This window comes from Meleagris gallopavo, chromosome 10 (assembly GCF_000146605.3).
Source record: "Meleagris gallopavo isolate NT-WF06-2002-E0010 breed Aviagen turkey brand Nicholas breeding stock chromosome 10, Turkey_5.1, whole genome shotgun sequence".
Lineage (NCBI taxonomy): Eukaryota > Metazoa > Chordata > Aves > Galliformes > Phasianidae > Meleagris > Meleagris gallopavo.
Genome location: NC_015020.2, coordinates 4462921 through 4467866, shown reverse-complemented (window position 1 = coordinate 4467866; position 4946 = coordinate 4462921).

The following is a 4946-nucleotide window of genomic DNA, read 5'->3' as shown; positions in this document are numbered from 1 at the left end:
TGTAGACCTTCACTCGCCTGCGGGGTTGCAGTATTTCAGGAGGCTGATGGGACTCCCCCTGCAAATATGGCCAATGTGAAAGATCGATAGGCGTGAGCTAAATCTCTGCTTCATTCAAGCAGGGTTCTTTGTAGCCCCTGCCTCAAACTGACAAATACCTGGCTTAAATAATATTTATGCTGAATTTGTTTTCTCTATTAATTTGAAAATCTGACATTCTTGTTCAACAGTACTGTTTCTATGCATACCTCCCTCAAACAGCAGTGCCTCCAGCACCCTGCATCCTGCAATAAAATGGCCTCTGCATTTGCATGCTGCAAAGCTGTGCTGTGGGATATTTTGTACAACTCTGTTATATGTGAGAAGACTGCAGGGAATTACAGTGCTTATATTCATAGCGTGGTTTTGTTTAGTAATCACCTCAGGAGATTGTACGGATCTGAAAAGCTTGGAATAGTTCTGTGAGATGGTTTATGAATCCTACTAATCTTCAAACTGACTTATCCATTTTCAGGTGCGGGTCTATCCTGCATGGTTCTTACTTTTTAGGAGCTAGGTAATAGCCTTTGGGAGGTCAGCAATTATCCCAGTGCTCCAGGAGTCAAATGCAATTTCATCTCATTTTATTTCATTTTAGATTTATTGCCTTGGTCATTTCAAGCAGATAGATGAGATTGTAATCACGATCGGCTACAGCTTTTGCTGTTCTGTTTCTGCATCTATACAGCTATGGCAGCAATCTCAGTAAGCCCCGTTTGCTCTTCTTGCTTATATTGGTGGTATTTTTTACAGCAGGTGTGATCTCAGATTACTTTTTCTTCCACCTGTATTGCCCCCAAAAGGTGCTCAGAAGGTTCTGAGGTAGTTACTTTAATTCTTATATCTAATGACACATCTGCAAATATTTCAGTGTTGCATCAGAAACTGACACTTCTTGTACTTCTGTGAGTGGTAACCTGCAGGTCTGTATAATACCTTCCTTGAATTGCTTACGAATATGCATATGTTCCTCTCTTTACTGGCTTGCCTCCCATGTCACCTGCAGCTCTGGAAAAGCTCAGCAATGAGACTGAAGTCCTCCCTGCTTACTCCTCTTTCTAAGCACAGATGATGTTCTATAAAGCTAGAGCTCTACTGGCTGCATCCATTTCTAGCTCCTCTATGCCTGCAGGACGTTCTAGACTTTTAAAACACCATGCAAACACTGCTTCAGGTATCTTACAGCTTACTGCCCATTAAAGTTTTCTGGCTTTTTGCTTGTAACTTTTATGAATTGCTTGCCCCAGTTTAGCCACATGCTTCATTCATTCTCTTAATTTGGTTGAAAGCAGTGTATTTGTGTATTATTATTTCCTGGAATTTTGTAATGTGTCTACTTCTCTTTGGTATTGTCCTATGGCTATTTCGATTGTTCTGTTGTGTAATGGTAATCTGCATTTGTTTTCTTGCAGTTGTAGATTCTCACAGAAGACCCACACAATGTCGGTTATCTAACATTTACAGATGTTCAATTGGCCAACTGGCGCTCAGTCTTTTCTGTTTTTGTGCTGCTGCTCTCAGTTAAAAGTTCATGCTTGTGCAAATAGCACCAAAATGTTGTTTTTTTTCCTACTGTTTTGTAGTACATCAAAGCCAGATACATTCAGAAGTACATTTTCTCAGTGTTTTCTTTCTACGATACATTTTTATTTATTTATTTTGCTATTGTGAGCAAGCTTTCGTGAAACAATTTTCTTGCTAGTCCACAGAATTCCATATGCGAAACCACTAGCACAGAAGCATGGGCTTTCCTTCTCCGCTTTGTGCTAATGCATTTATGCTTGCACAACATCTTTCCTGGTCTAAACAAACATTTTCTTTTCTGCGTGGTTAACAGCTCATGTCTCTGCTCCACTGCTGGCTGGCCTCGGCTTGCTCACTAATTGCACACATTAGCTCTGCATCGCTGTGGTGCTGCTGCATGAGCTCTCCAGGAGCCACCACATTAGTGGTTCAGTTTAAATCAGGTGTACACTTCTGAAGGGAATGTCCTGATTATCCCCACATACTGCGCTTTGGTTCTCACTGCAGAGCAGTCTCAGAGAGCACAAACTTGGATTTTATTTTGGATTAAATGAAACCTGAATGTGTGCTGCAGCAGTACTTCTAAAATGAGCTCAAGCTGCTAATGGGCATTTAGCTCACGAGCCCAGACTAGAGCTAAAACACAGCAAAAACCCCTCTGAAACACATATTGTATGGACATCAGTCTATAGCAGCACCCATTTCATTCTGCGACTCCATTCCTACTTGTCTGCACAACTTCTTAATGTAAAAATAGCTTCTGAGGGCTCTCATTTGAATTACTGCAACTTTGTCCTACTCTTACTTACAAACCGAATTCATCCATTAGGATGCAATGAATTCAGGGGTTAGCTGTCTTATTGTATTTAGAAAGGTAGTGAGCTATGGTTTTTCTAGACTATCCATACTTGGATTAGTCACATCATACATAAATATGTGAATTAGTCACACATATACTACATTACATTAAATTCTATTTTATTTCAGATAGCAGATATTTTTGGAATGCTTTTAAAAATTCTCACTGGTTTTCTTGATTTTGGAGCCTCAGGCTGTGAGAGTTCTTTTTCCCAGTACAATTTTCACAAACTCCCAATATAGCTCATTTTTATGTCCATCTGTCCGTTGTTCGTGCCCACTCACATAATGCCATAATCACTGCTCTCTCCCATTCTCCCTCTCTCTCGCTTTAATATTGTTGTAAGAGTCTCAGTAGTAAACAAGTCTGGGAGTGTTCCTGGGCAAAAGGGTGTTGTCATCTATCCTAAAAAAGTATTACAACGTTTTCTTGCCTGCTCTATGGCCCGCACTTACTGCCACCATCCCAGCAATTCCTAGAGAGGCTTTGGAAGTCGGCATGCTCCAGGAGCTGCTCCCAGCAGGCAGCCTGCCTGCAGCCAACCTGCTTTGGAGACTAACAGCTTCTGATCATTGGCACAGGCTGCATGGTGCCAGCTGGCCTCAGTACCCAGGAATATTCCCGGGCACGTTTAATTTGAAAGTACAGTCATCTCTCTACTTTCTGAAGTTAGGTGCCTATAGGAATCTAGTCACTTCTGATGTCAGTGCCCAGGCAGATTGAAGTAAAACACTGTAACATCCAACTAGTTTCAATAAATGTTATTCTTTGTCATTAGGGACTTCCTGGAACCAAACTCACAAGACTTAATTTATAACCATAAAAAGTAAGTCCTAGTGTGGCATTATTTAACACAGATATCACTGCAGTTTTTAACATTTAAGGACACATTTTTTAACTTCAAAAATGGGAGAAGTATAAACACCATTTTCTTTTTTCAAAAAACAAAAAACAAAAAACCCAACAACAACAAACAAACAATAAAATAAACAACATTTCAGCATAAGCCAAAGTCTGAGATATATCTTCAATACAGTCCTAAAGTAAGCTGCTGCTCCAGGTGTGTCCTTGAAGTACATGATTTCTCAATTAACACCAGGGTTTCCTTGCATAATCTGCATAATGCCAGTGTACTCTTAATTTGGAAGCAAAGCATCATCAGGATAACATTAAGTTTTCTTTCAGCCACATTCTCATAGGTATCAGTGACACCAACACTGGCACAGATAGATCAAAAGGTAATAATATTTTAATTTGATCTCTTAAGTGAAAAACAGCTTAAAAAAACATAGTGTAGGTTTCTCCTTCCGTGGGAACTCAGTTTATGTAATATAATTCGCTATTCTTTTCCTTAGAAAAAAGTTCCTCAAAGTCTTTGTATATTTTCCCCTGTAGAAATAAGTTATGGTGGGGGTTCACTGATTATTTTTATAACAATAAAACAGATCTGAGCTATGCCAAACACTTGGCAGGTTCTAATGGCAATACCAGGAGTATGGACAGTACTGGAGCAGTAGCCCTGCCACCTGGTCTGTCTCTTCAAGAATAAGAAATACTTTGAGAATTCTGGTCTAATGTCTTACTTTTTCTCTGAAAATAATACAAATTGAGTGTACACAGAATCAGTCTGGGCAATGGAACTGGGAACTAATTTTCATTTCTTTTCAGTGTTTAATTAGGTTTTCTGAGCCTGCCTCTCATGTCTGTTTCAGAAGACAAAAGAAATGAGATAAAATGGACACTTGCTTCATATTGTTGTCTCTTCTTGCAAAAGTTTTATGCCACCTTCATCATTACAATAGTGTCTGCTAACTAATGAACTCCACCTATCTTACATGGCTCACCTGCTCTCTCATTTCCATTACTCCTGTCCTCTCTCATTACTGGACAGGCCGTTTTGTTTTGGTAAGATTTTACTAATTTTCTTCCTGTAAAAAGAAAAGCAAGCAGCTCCTGCAGAGATAAGGCAAAGTTGAAAATGTGCCTTTTACTCTCAGCGTGAAAGGCAAAAACACTAATTGATTCTTAAATTCTGTGGGAGCTTGTGTCACAGCTTAGGACATGCCCTTACACCACCTCAGTCACCTTGGACAGCTGTATTAGGAAAAGAGCACTGCTGAAGATCCAGCAAGCACATGGAATGAATGGAGTCATGGAGTACAGTCTTCACCCTGAGTTTTAAGCTAGCATGTAAAAAGCAAAGGATCTTTGGTACTGACTGTGCTGCAGAAAAGAACAAGACCTGCCTTGCTGTTCTGTCCTGTCAACGGTTTACGGGCTGGTTCGGCCCGGTTCCGTGACTAGAAGGGCGGAGGGATCCGCGGATCCGCGCCCCCGGAAAAAAAGAAAATAAGGGACCCCGAAATAATTGAAAACAGTGGCAACAATCTGAGGTAAAACAAAGTAATTTACTAAATATGGTATCAACAGAATTTTATAAGGAGAGAGAATGTGAAATTGATGGTGGATCGGCCTTACCACAACGCTGAGATGAGAAGCGCAGGCAGAGAAGCGCAGGCGAGAA